Raw genomic sequence first — 14,325 nt, 5'->3', positions numbered from 1 at the left:
CCTTTGAATGGAGACTGATCCATATCCTAAGAGGGCCATGACCTAAGGAATGTAGGAAACCTATGGGATCTAGGAAAAGCAAGGAAAAAGTCTTTTCCTGAGAGTCTCCAGAAAAGATTATAATCTTCTCAGCACCTTAGTTTTAGTCTAGTGACAACCATTTTGGATTTCTGAACTATCAAATTATAAGATACATTTGTACTGTGTTAATACACTAAATTTGTGGCCATTTGTCACAGCAGCCAAAGAATACTAATACAGGGCTCAAAATAAATCAAAACGCAACTGTCAAGAACTCAAATAAGGCCTATTTAGAAAAGGGATGGTTATACCCACTGCTTTTCCGTATAATAGCCCTTTATTGCCCTTCTCTTAGGTCTGGGAAGAATGAATGGAACCTTATAGTGGAATATGGTGACTTTAGTTCTATACCCCTATCCAACAGTTTTCTCACATCCACTATTATTGGAAGTAATGATTCCATTTGATCATTGACTAGTAATCACTTTGCTATAATAGATTTGGCTAATATGTTGTTTCTATGTTTGTTTTAGTGATTTTCTTTTTCTGAGATTTGCCTTTACTAAACTCCCCATGAGGACTCTCAATGGCAAAACAACAGTTATGCCACTGCTTTCAGCTTTTGCAGGCAAGATCTTAACCTCATCCAACATTCTCCAGGAAAACAGGTATGGCATTACATCCATGTCTTCCGACTCTACATAGAGTCATTTGACACACTAATTAAATACATATAAATATTCACAAATGATCTCATAGAAAGGGAGATGGGGTATTGTTTCATCCAAAATATAAGATCTCATGATCTCACCTAAATTTCTGGGCATCATTTGATCAGTCAAAAACCATTCCATCTTTGAAAATATCAAGAAACAGTTATTGACCCTTTCAGCATCCACGATATTAAAGTAAACCCAATATTTTCTGGGAAGTTTTGGATTCTAGAGGCAACACAATCCTCATCTACAAATTTTACTTAATTTCATTTATTCTGTTACTCACAAACCAGCCCACTATAGAGCTCCCTACAACAAAAAACTCTAGAATCTTTCCAAATTATAATACAGTAGGCACTCAATTGCAAAATATAAGTACTTCCATTAGTGACCCCAGAGACTCTTTCACTACAGAGTTGTGTTCAACTCCTTTCAATTTTACTAGAGGCCCTGGATCACCTATAATGACTCTAAGTTATCCATGGTTCTGATGCTATAAAGATACAAAAGAGTTAACACAACTGACCAATTCCAGGAAGAGTAGGAGTTGATACCAGATACTTAAAAGATTTTTATAGACTAAGGCAATTAGAAATGATTTGTCCATCTGGTCTGGACAATGGCAGCAGCACACTATTCCTTATCCATATTTGCTCCTTATGAGGTGAAGAGCTGTAGGGATTCCTTGCCTCATGGATACCCATATATACTAAAACCCTCATACATATATTAATACCCAAGTACAAGATGTCAGCAGGACACTTCTTACATCCTTTGAAGTTTAGGCATTGTCTGGCCTTCCTACTATACCAAATGTGATAGGAATTTGAAATAAAGAAATTCCCCTTAAATTCCCATGTTATCCCTCCAGTAACTCTACCAAGTTGGCAGATTCCAGGAATTTCCCATGTTCTGAAATTCAAGGCATGGTTGCAATGTGGTAGTTTCCTAGCAGCAATAATTTTAATGAAAAGTCGACAATCAGGTTTGAGTGATTGCGAACTGATCACCTTTCTGATAGTGTGCATTAAGAGCCAGCAGGCATTTTACCAGAAAAGTAGTCATTCTAATTTCCTGCTTTCATTTTGGAAACCATACTTTACAGAATAAGACTCTTCTTTAGTGATGGAACATGATAAAATAGCCTACAGCTAATAGGTCTATATACAAAACATGTTTGCTATCTCTCAAAGAATTTTAAGCAATGAGTTCTATTAAAGTATTGTGGTATCATTACGGGATTGACTTTTCCTGTATGACCTTTCAATACAACTTAGAATAACAAAGCAGTCTGCAATTTGTGTGTTTTTTTTAACTTAGTTTTCTCTTTTATGAATATGCAACATGGTGTATGTAATAAAACAAAAATATTAATACAATCCTGATTTATTATTAAGTCCATATTAAATCACTCTTAATTTCTTTAATCTAACTTGATTTAACTTCCAGAGTTTCATGCTTTTATCATTGCAATCAAAGTATGCCTAAGATGTACTAGTCTATTTTTCTTTCAATTTAACATTATGATATAAAATGTTTCTCACTTACTAGTTTTCAAAGTTGCCATATGTATGACCGGGTTATCAACATTTTCCTATAATTACATGACTCATAGAAATGACAGATGTGATGTATGACCCTCATCACAAGGGTTCATTATATCTGCAATATTTTAGGGTAGGAGATGAGGTGTAGAAGTGAAAGATGGCATAAAACTTGGTGAAAATAGCATCGCGTTTTATTTTAATACACTGTTTCATAATGAGGTACTGTTCTAACTACTTCTCTGCCAATGAGGGTGAGAATGTACCAAAATGTCCTCACTTCCAAAATGTTACTATTTTAAATTCCTCTGTTTAAAAGGATAAAAGCTACATGCTTTAATGCATATTTTAAATTTGGTGTTTAATTTAGAAATAAATTCCTAGGTGTTAAAAGTGCTGGTTCAAAAAAAGCAAGTTTTGTTTGCCCTTTTTTCTTTATATTTGAGCTATAATGTTGTCTACAAGTACTATATCAACCACAGTTCCTTTGCTCTAGTTTTCTAATGCCTGAATCAACATTAGGTAGCTATCTGGAGGGACAGATATTAGCATTTATTTCATTTTTTTTAACTTAGTAGGGAAACCTGGCATCTTGTTGGAGTTTGTATTTCTTTCATCACTATTGCTTTGAGAAAAGCACATGACTTAGGCCTCAACCAAACAGCATACTGCACCTGAGATTTAGAGGTTGGTTAAGAGACCAGAATAAACTAGATCTATTAGCACATATGCCAGTATAATTATCTAGAAATTCTAGAATACAGCTACTTGTTATTCATCCCAAGTGAGTTTGGATAAAGGTCCCCAAATCCCTGGAACTGCCACCAGTCATCTGAAGACTGAAAGGATAGAGCCAGTCTGAGACTGAAGTTAATGCAAAGTGAGAAATGATGAAAAGAAATTGAACAAGATTTTCTCTGCCCATACAAGCCTAAATAAAACAAAAGCAATACCGCTCAATGTGAAAATAATTCCTTTTTTGTACCATTTTTGTTCATTTCATTTATATAGTTGCTCTTTGTCTAAACCGACAAAAGATCTGAGGCAGAAACTCTGCTATACTACTTGCTGTGAACTTTGCTAATTTCAAGTTTTATCTTATAATTTTTAACATTTTAAACCTTGGAGTTGAGTGAGAGTTAAAAGCAGAGTTGATGTTTTGGGAATACACGCTGTTGAAGACAAGAGTCTAAGAATCTCCCTTGACTAAATATCTCTTCTTTTTCCTCAGCTTTGGAAAATTTGTAATCATCTAATACCAGATTTCCCTATAAAAGGGTGCCATCCTGGAAACAGTTCCTATTTCTCTTTAGTTGAGGCTAATTAAACTTTGCCATTGAGTCATAAAGAGGCTCACATACACTCCTTACCTTAGCTCTGTCTTCTTAGGTAAGATTAATCTACGTTGGTGCCAAAGTTGCTTGAGTTTTTCACTGTGCTAATTGTGATATTGTCATTCAAAATATTCAGAGATTATGACATAGAATATAAAATCAACAGGGATCCTGAAAGTGATATACTAAAAATGGCTCCCCCCCACCACACGCTCTCAATAATGATTTTACTTGTTTTATAGTCATTGGGGCTATTATAAGAAGAAAATAAGACTAGTGTGGAGGCACAGAAGGGACCAGAAAAGATAATGAGGATGAAAAAAGCGCCTCTTTGATGTTTTTTTTGTGTATAACTCTTTTTACATAGTGCCAACAGATATCATGAGAACTCCAAAACTTTCTAAGTTTCACCTTGAAGTTAGTAACCAGACTCTCAGCTTGGCCTTCTGACTTCCTGTGTGGCATTATTCCACTTTGCTTAGAGTGTAGCAGGCCCATTCACTTAAAAGCTGGAAATAATATATATTTTGCCTTCAGGCTTTTGGGTCCTTCTAAACTAGTGGCTTTTACCTGTTCTCTCAATAATCCTTTCGAAAATCAGTTGAAAGAAGTGGCACTACCAATGTACTTTGCGTAGAAGGCGCTGGATACCAAATACTGGCCATCTATATGCTTTCATAGCTATCTCAGTTAAATAATCAATCTAATTAAATATATTTTCCTGACCTGTCATATAGAAATTCTGTAACTGCCATTGAGCATAAGTATAGACTCTCTTGCAAAATATACACTCTCATTGAATTTACATTGAGTTACAGGATTTCCCATTAACTGTCTGCCACCCATCCAGGTATCCCATGATTAAGAATATCAGATCTTGAATAAATTTTTTAAAAAGTAATATCTTTACATAGATGAAGAAATTGAGGACCAGAGATGTGAAGCAGCTGGACTAAAATCCCTTAGAGGCAGAGAGGCTAATGAAAGATCTAGAATCCCTCAATCTCATCCCAATTTCTCGTCAGTCTTAGTTGTAATGAAACCTCTAGACATATCTATAGATTGTATGACTATAATCCAATTTTTCAATATCTATCTGCATACTGTAAAAAGTCGATATAGTCTATTGTAGGATATGAAAATTATTAGAATATATATTCTCCAAAGAATTATTTAAGTTATATTACAATTAGAAAATTCTTGAACATTTCTTCACTGCTCTTATGCTCTGTTTAAATTCTTTCTAATAAAAGTATCAGTATTTTTAGTTCACTTAAATTTGGGAGTTAACACTTAAATCTTTGTAAATGTTAATAGATATAGTTCACAAAATATCATTATGTGATATTTTTTCTGAGTAAATTTTACAACTGATTAATAAGCCATTATTGCCAATTTTCCCCAGTATTAATTCATAAAAGTGCCTATACTTTTTTAAAAAAATGATAAACTATTATTTAGAGCAGTTTTAGTTTCACAACAAAATTGAGTGGAAAATACAGATTTCTGATACAGCCCCATCCCGATACCTGCATAACTTTCCCCACTACCAACATGCCATACAATAGTATGTTTCCTGTACTTTTGAAACGGAAAAAAAAATATTCAAAAGCTCAGGGAAAACAAAGATTTTTATCTATAAATTTGTGAAAGGGAATTCCTACTCATTCAAAGCAAACTTGACCAAGAAATCAGCACACAGCAGTAAACAGCTTTACCAAATTTATGAAGCATTTGAAAGAGATAGTCATGGGCATAGCACACAATTAATTTTTTGAAGAAACAATTATGAGCCTTTAGGGACACAGTCGTGGTATTGTTCCTTGTATTAAGAACTTCCATAAATTTTCTATGTATGCTACATTGGTAGGTACTTACATTGTGTCCTCACTTTGTCTTTTTTTTTTAAACACAGGAAGGGAAATTTTAAATTGTAGGTATCTTGCCATGTTTGTCATAAAGTAGTGTCTGATGTGTAAAGATAAAAAGAGCCTTGTGCCTTTTTGACTTGTCACCCTCAGTAGGAGCAAAAAATCATTGGTATTGAATGTCACCAATACCACCTTATCAAACTAGTATAGTTCTGTAATTTGTACATTCATTTCTTCTATCTTCTGCCTATCTGGAACCAACCTATGCACTTTTAGCTTTGAGGCCACAACATATGTATTCAAATTTCATAGTCTTTCTTTAGCAATGACAACAGCCACAAACATTAATGAATCTTCTGAAATGAATGGATTTCAAAATAGAAGAACTGATGTACAGTGATTTTCTCCATCCTTCGTAAGAACTTTTTTCAGGAGTCTTCCTAAACATCTTACATATAAAATTTGATTATGGTTTAGAAGAAAGAGTTTTTCCCTAGATTAGTCCCAAATGCTCATGTTTAATTGCATTGCAAAGTGTTCCAAATAAGCAACTAATTAATATTAAAATTGGTAAAAATAGAGAATTGGGACTGGGAATAGAAACTCTCTTCAAGTTTTAGGGTCTCACAGGTGTATACTTTATCTGCTCAAGTTTGGAATCCAATGAACTTTCCTAAATTGAACAAATAAGTATCAATATATTATCTTTACTTTATTCTGATGGATTTGATACTGGTGAAATGACAAAGATGGGAATTAAGTTTTTGTTTTTGTTTTTTTAACTTGAAATCCATCCTCTTACTAGTTAAAAGCAGATCTAAAAAATACAGAGGCAGAAACTTTTACTCTAAGATAACTCCATGTCCAAGAGAAGATTAGAGTCTGTGTGTTCAGAAAGAAAGACAAACCTATTTGAAAAATTGAGGTAGCTCAAAATGACCAGTTCCTTCCTTCAAAAACAAAAGTGTTATCCTAAAATGACCCACAGCATGTATCTGATGGCAGTTATTATATCACATCCATCTCAGTGGTAAAGGATAGCTTACAATGAAAGGAAAAAGAATGCTTGGAACCTACACTGCTTTTATGGTAGTAAGAAAGAAAGGAGTTGAGAAAGAGGAAATATCACTATTTCTTATAAAAATGCTTGAATGGATCGCATGATCATTACTTATTATCACTAGCTCCCCACATGCCTTACTGAACTTTGAGATGAATAACTCTCAAGTGTCTCCTGTAGCACAGAACTTCCCTAGAACTATAGACCCATAAATCTGTCTGGTTGACATCTTCAATCATACTGCTAATAGTCCTATCAAACGGATTGTCAAACTCAAACTATTAATTTTCAGTTAAAGCATAATTTAAACCCAATAAATGCAAAGTTTTTAAGGGTATAGTTTGGTGAGTTTTGACAAATGTGTATACCCATGTAGCCAACCTACTGGTCAAGATTTAAAATAGTTACATGTCAGTGATGCTTTCTAAAGCCCCCTCATCCAAGTTCTATTCTGAGTCCTATCATCTGTTTTGAATAATTTTACCGATTCCAGAACTTCATATCAAGAAATCATATTATATGTGATCCTTTATTTCTGTCTTCTTTCACACAACAAAATGATTTGAGATTCAACTATGTTAATGGGTAATAGTAGTCAGTGCTCGCTTATTGCTGATTGGTATTCCATTGCATAATTTTTTTTCATTTGGAGATAAACAGTATTGTATCCCAGTATTCATCTATTATGAATAAAGCTGCTCTGAGAATTGTTGTAAAAAGATTTTTATGGATATATATTTTCATTTATGTTGAGCAAATAGCAGTACGTGGAATAACTTGGTCATAGAAGAGATATGCTTACATTTAGAAGAAATTTCCAAAATCCTTTTCAAAATGGTTTTATCATTTTAAATTCCAACTAGCAATGTATATAAGAGTTTCTGTTGCTTCACATAATTACCAACACTTAATATCAGCCTTATTTAATTATAATCATTCTAATGGGTGTGTTGGTATTATATGATGGCTTAAATTACATTTCTCTGATATCAAAGGATATTGAGCATTATTTCCTGTGTCATTTATATTTATTTTTGTGTGTGTGAGTTCTGCACAAATTCTCTGACCATTTTATATTAGGTAATTTTGTGTTTCTAAAATACTGTGTTGCAGGATTTGGTTACTGAAAAATTGGAGGAAAGTCACATCTTAAAATTATCGAGTTTTGATTCCATGTACATAGTTCATCTTTCCATTTATCTAAGTATTCTTTAATCTCTCTACATAATAATCTATAGTTTTAGTGTAGATGTCTTCTATATTTTGGGTTGAATCTATTCCTAAATATAACATGTTTTTTATTTTCTTGTAAATGGTATTTTTAACATGTTATTTTGAAATAATTATAGGCTTATATGAAGTTGCAAAGACAGTACAGAGAGGTCTCAAATATTCATTACCCAGTTATCCCCCAGGCTGACAATTTAGGATTATACACATCATATACATTCCAATATAAAAGTCAGAAAATTGATATTGGTAAATGTGTGTATATAGATCTGTGCTATTTTACCACATGTGTAGATTTGTGTGGCAGCCATCACAATCAAAATATACAACTATACCATTACCACAATAATCTTCCCATGTTACCCCTTCATAAACACATCTACCCCATTCTTACCCCCTATTACCACAGGCTGCTGCTAGCCTCACACTCATGAATCCTCTTTTGGAATTCTTCCATCTATATCTTAGGTAGAACCCCGAAGGGTAAATAAGTATGGGAGGAAAAATACTGATCTCTCTCTCTCTCTCTCTCTCACTTTTTTTTTTTTTTTTTTTTTTAGGGTTTACAGGATATCCCAAGTTATCTCACAATCATTCTAAATATCTGAAATTTTGTGTATTTAATTATTTTATTTTATTAAATTATTTTACATAGACTCTGGAATCAGCTGGTAGGGATAAAATCCAAGCTATTTCCTGGCTAAGAAATCTGCACCAAATAACTCAAATGCTGGACACATCAGTTCTCTCATGTAGTGGATACTGAAATATTACCCGCCCCCCCCGTGTTTATGAAGAGTAATGGGTTTATCCATTAAGCACTTAGAAATGTGTCTGTCATGTAGTAAGCATTCAATAAGCATCACCAGCCACAGATGTGTATGGCCATACCATTCTGAATGCACCTGATCAATAAGTATAACCATTTTTGTTAATACCTTTAGTAATTATTTTAGCTATTATGTCATTATAAGGTTTGACTAATATAAAGGGTTGATAATTTAAGTATTACATAAAATGTTATATTTATTGTGTATCATTCCATTTTAGAGGAATAAATATAAATCTATTGATATTTGTATTAATTCCCAAATATTTAGCTAATATCTATTGTGTAAAAAGTACTAAAAGTTCTGTGATAAGTCCTAAAAATGGTTGAGTGTAGTCTATACATTATTGATATCATCCTACACTAAATAGAAGGACATAATTTGTGAAACTCCGAGACACAGGATCTTTGCCATTTATAAAGAAGAACATTTCAGCTTTGCAATTATTACAAATATTCAAAATGAGAACCAGAAAACGTGGGTTAGGATCCATACCTCAGGCTGTGCCTCTCAAGTCATTTCAATTCTCCAGATTTTCCTCAACTTAAATAAGGCTTCTGTCCATATATATCCCTTTCTCCAAGTCTAAGTTTCACAACTAAGTTGACCCTGTGGTGGGTCAAATTGTTTCTACTCTAAATCTCAGCGGCTACGTGATCAGAACCAAACTGTCACTGAGGAAGGTCAATGTAAATGGAATAAAAACTATCCTGCGCATTCCATTATATGGAATATAACCTACCCAAGTTAATATTAATGAATACGTTAATATTTACAGGGGCTCTATTTTTGTTCTACTCATGAATATCAAACAATGTCCTGATCAATTGTGTTTCTTCAATGACATCTTCAATCTGCATAATAATTATTTGCCTTCTTAAGTTACTTCTCAGCAACCAGAAGTCTAACTTCAGAAATAAAATTTTCTCAAAGAGTGGGATTGCCAAAGGGCTGAATCTCTAACACGGAGACACAGGATCATGTGTAAATTAGCCAGTGCCCAGGAGAAAGGCCATGTTCACGTAGGTGCTTAATTGATTTTGGTTAATGATGATGATACACTTCATGAGTACAAGCATCAATTAGGGAGAAAAGCAACTTGCCACGGCTTAGTAAGCAGAATGGTCAAGAAAGAAAGGAAATCTAGGAGACATACCTTAATAGATCAAACCACCTGTTTATATTCTAGAAAAAAGTGAATCAACTTTTCCATCTTACTCTCTTGCAACTACCCTGGAAATTCCTAGGAGTCAATGCTTATAGGGTTTCCTCACAATGCTGTGAAATACCTACCTAAAAATCCACAGCCAAGCAAATCACAAGTGCATGGTGATTTTTTTTTTTTTATTTTTTTTCATAATCTGAGTACTCAGGTAGAGAGGTCCATGTTCTACTATGAAATTGCACAAAGCAAGTATTTCCTCTGCCAAATGGCATGTTATCCCCAATGGTATGTAACCACATATTAGGTATGAAAGTGGATTAAAATATTTGTATTGACTGGAATATCTGCTCTTGCTCCATCAAAAAATGGATGCCAATATAAACTGGCTTTCATTTTTAGAAACAAGGAGGTTGTCAATAACGTAGATTAAATATACCATTCAAAATGTTTTCAATTTAGTCAATGAAGCTCTTCAGGCCTAAACTGGTAATGTGGATATCTTCTTCAAGATGAAGGCCCTCATTCTCCCAGCTTCTGCCAGTATATATGCTCCAACTTGGGGCCCCCTTCCGGAATATTTCTTAAAAGAAAAAAAAACAACTGCTTCACCCAAGAGTATGTGGAGTCTCTGGGGGCAGCACACATAATAACTGTTTTATGTTAGCGTAAAGACCCAGCCCCCTGCCTCAACTGGAGTACTTTGCTCTGGGTAGGATTGGTGACGCTTCTGTTGCAATTGTACCTCAGATCAATTTATCTCTCTTCTCAACATTGTTCCCACACTGCTCACAGATATTGTTTCTCAAATCCATCTCTAATTGAAGTCTTGAATACAAATTCCAGAGGCTCAGAGTCTGTTTATCACGGAACTAATCAACAACAGGTATTCCTAGGATGGGTCCTTGGAACTGATTCTACCTTGGGAGTTCTGAGATGGATGCCTCAACTTCCAGCTGGCAGTGAAGACCTCATCACTATTAGTTAAGTGGAGAACCGACGGGTCTCAGCATATGATTTTAGAGTTTTACTAAAACTTTCACTGCTGGTGAGTCAGGATGGATACTTGTAGAAAAGAAACCACAGCTGGGATAAGTTTCAAGAGAAACTCGTAGTAACAAAGATGGCTATGGTTTGGATGGCCTTCCTTCCTTCCTTCCTTCCTTCCTTCCTTCCTTCCTTCCTTCCTTCTTCCTTCCTTCCTTCTTTCCTTCCTTCCTTCCTTCCTTCCTTCCTTCCTTCCTTTTTTCCCTCCTTCCTTTTTCTTTCTTTCTTTCTTTCTTTCTTTCTTTCTTTCTTTCTTTCTTTCTTTCTTTCTTTCTTCCTTCCTTCCTTCCTTCCTTCCTTCCTTCCTTCCTTTCTTTCTTTCTTTCTTTCTTTCTTTCTTTCTTTCTTTCTTTCTTTCTTTCTTTCTTTCTTCTTCTTCTTCTTCTTCTTCTTCTTCTTCTTCTTCTTCCTTCCTTCCTTCCTTTTTTCTTTCTTTCTTTCTTTCTTTCTTTCTTTCTTTCTTTCTTTCTTTCTTTCTTTCCTTCCTTCCTTCCTTCCTTCCTTCCTTCCTTCCTTCCTTCCTTCCTTCCTTCCTTCCTCTCTCTTTTTCTTTTCTAACTCTAAGGACTATTGACAAACAGTAGGGAAAAAAATTAAAGGTTGAAGGTGATTAATATAGGAGATTGTAAAATGCAGCTGGCTTATTGGAATCATATAAAGAATTAGAGGACAGAAAGAGAGTGAGAATTCTGGACTAGAACATATTACAAGTGAAGAAATTTCTAGGAAAAATCATGCTATCAGCTTTGGCTGTTCTACACTAAGATAAGGAATCTGATTAAGAAAGAATGGACACCTGAAATGTCATATGGGGAATCTGGATTGATGAGCTTAAACATTTTTAAGTCAGTTTCCCTTGAATCTTCTGGATCTACAAAAGTTTCCCACTCCTCCTTATTAAAGCTAAAGCATTAGCCCACTTGCAAATAAAGCCAAAGCTATGACTTACAGAATAGCATGTGTTGTGTTCAGGATCCACCTCCATCTCTTCTCTTGGCCAACAGACATATAACTAGGGTCAAGCCATATTGTAACTCAGTATTGGAAGCACTGGGCCTATGAAGGAAAGAAAGATATTATAGGGGCATCTGGGTGGCTCAGTTGGTTAAGTGTCTGCCTTTGGCTCAGGTAATGATCCCAAGGTCCTGGGATTGAGCCCCACACTGGGCTCCCTGCTCAGTGGGGGTCTGCTTCTCCTCTCCCTCTGTTTTTCTCTCCCCCTGCTTGTACTCTCCCTCTCCTTCTCTCTCTCTTTCAAATAAATAAATAAAATCTTTTAAAAAAAGATATTATATATCAAAATGCTGCAGATGCTAGCCACTACGTATTGGCAGAACCAAGATCATCTGGGCAGTCCAAGATCATCTGGGCAGTCCATAGAATACCACATCCATCAGCTATTATTGATAACCTCATGTTAATCAGACTACAAGAACAAGTAGAATCTATATCTAAAGCCTTGGTAAGGTGTATACATTCAGAGAATATAGATAAATACTACAAAGTTTAAGAAGTTACCACCTCAATGAAATTTTATGTTTCCAGTGATGTGAGGGACGCTGAAATATTCCATATAAAGTAAAAGAAAATTTATCGCATATTCCATCTTATCACACACACACACACACACACATACACACACACACAAATAGCACCATCCTTGATAGGCTTCCCTGTTTCCTGGAAGTAGTGTGTGCCACTGGTAATGCTCCTCTACCCATTTACCAAGACACAAGGAAGCCTGCCAGCTTTGATTTGGACCCGTTGAGAAAAGTGCTTTTCAGCAGATTTGGCCTACAGATTAAAATACTTCATGTAATTAAATCCTTGCATTATCACACAATTGTCAAGGTTGGTGTTAGTATATTTCTGTTACATGTGAAAAATTGAGGCACAGTAATGTTTAGTGACCTATCTATGCTACAATAATGTATATTAGAACCAGTGTTTACACCTATGGCCTTTCTAATAGGAAACATAAGAATCACGTGGACTTTAAATTGCCAGTAGTAAAAGGTATGATCCTACCGAGTTCATGGAGAAACAGAACTTCAGTTGGGGCTTGAATATGTTGAATAATGAAGAAGGTATCAGAGAATATTCTAGAACACAGGTTGACAAATTATGCCTCCTAGGCAAATCCAATTAAATGCCTTTTTCTGCAAGTAAACTTTTATTGGAATACAGCCACAGTCATTTACGGACATGCAGTGTATGGCAGTTTCTATGAAACAACGACAGAGTAGTTGTAATCTACCCTTAGCGATGTAGAAAAACACAAACATTTACTATCTGGCCCTTTACAATAAAAGTTTGCCAACTTATGTTTTAAATACATTCATGAGATAACAATACAAGAGTAGAAAGAGAAAATTTTGAATATTCTTAGCTCTGTTTGTTCACAGTTATTTTCACACACCTAGAATGATGCTTAGCACTTAGCACACATTAAAAACTCTTGTTGAAATAATGTTAAATAAAAATAATAGAGCTCTGTAGAGGGTTTTGAATATAATAATGGCATAATAAAAGAATCATTTAAGGATAATTATTCTGGCAATATTTTCCTACAAAAATGGGAGGAAAGTGATTTTGGAGATATGAAATGCTTGGAAAATCCTATAAGAGTTCAGATAAGAAATAATACATTAGTCAGTTTGGTATCAGCATGAGATAAAGTAAGGGAATTAATGGAAACAACATTTTGAAGGAACAGAGACTACCTGCATTTGATTGGATGTGGATATTATATCCTTTGGTTATTGTATTCCTTCACTTTATCTCTAATGATTTGTAATAAACACCATGTTTTTTAGATGACATGACCCTCTGTTAGAATTTTATAGAAACTGGTTATTAGTCTTTCTTTCTTATCCATGGGATATTACTTTAAAAAGCCACTCAGATCAGGAACCAATATTAGCACCAACACAAAATTTTCTTTCAATGGTGACATATAAATTGAATTTGCTTCTTGCTGGTTTAGTCAGAAACTTCACTGATTTAGTTGTCTTTTTGTTTAAAGCCCTCTATATACTCTTTCTACTTTTTCAAATTCAGCTTCTATTATTTTTCTAAGACGATCCCCCTGAACTTAGACTTGATTGAATTGTGTCTGAAACCAGATCTTGCTGAGGATACATTCGCAGTCATTCTGTTCAGAGAGAAAGCAAAAATAACAGTCAATGCCAGATAAAAATCTTTGTATTGAATGTGTGACTTGCAGTCTTTCTTTCTGACTCATCTCCCTCTAAGAAAGATAGCATTTCTAAACAAAATAATAAAAATATTTCAATTTTTTTGGAAGATTAGGTTGACTTTTTATTTTCCTTAATATTTGCTTTCCTGTAGATAGATGGTACATAGGTATTTGCCATGGCAAATACTTTTTATAATTATTTGAAAATTATTTTTAAGGGAAAAACACTGAGTCTTATTTTTCATATTATTGATAGGATAACAGATCTCCAAGCTATATATACCACCTCACTGATTTTATTCAAATCTTAT

At 34.4% G+C, this 14,325-nt stretch overlaps 1 long non-coding RNA gene across 1 annotated transcript in view; it reads left to right on the top strand.

Annotated features, from left to right (window-relative positions):
• The first annotated feature begins 559 nt into the window (after nucleotides 1–559).
• LOC140613486 (uncharacterized) overlaps nucleotides 560–14,325 on the top strand; it is a 31,436-nt gene continuing 17,670 nt past the window's right edge. The window contains exon 1 of the long non-coding RNA XR_012014493.1: nucleotides 560–689. This is a non-coding gene — a long non-coding RNA (uncharacterized lncRNA). The remainder of the gene's footprint in view (nucleotides 690–14,325) is intronic.

This window comes from Canis lupus, chromosome 21 (assembly GCF_048164855.1).
Source record: "Canis lupus baileyi chromosome 21, mCanLup2.hap1, whole genome shotgun sequence".
Taxonomy (NCBI): Eukaryota; Metazoa; Chordata; class Mammalia; order Carnivora; family Canidae; genus Canis; species Canis lupus.
Note: the sequence above shows the minus strand (reverse complement) of the source record. Positions and strands in the feature narration are given on the sequence as shown.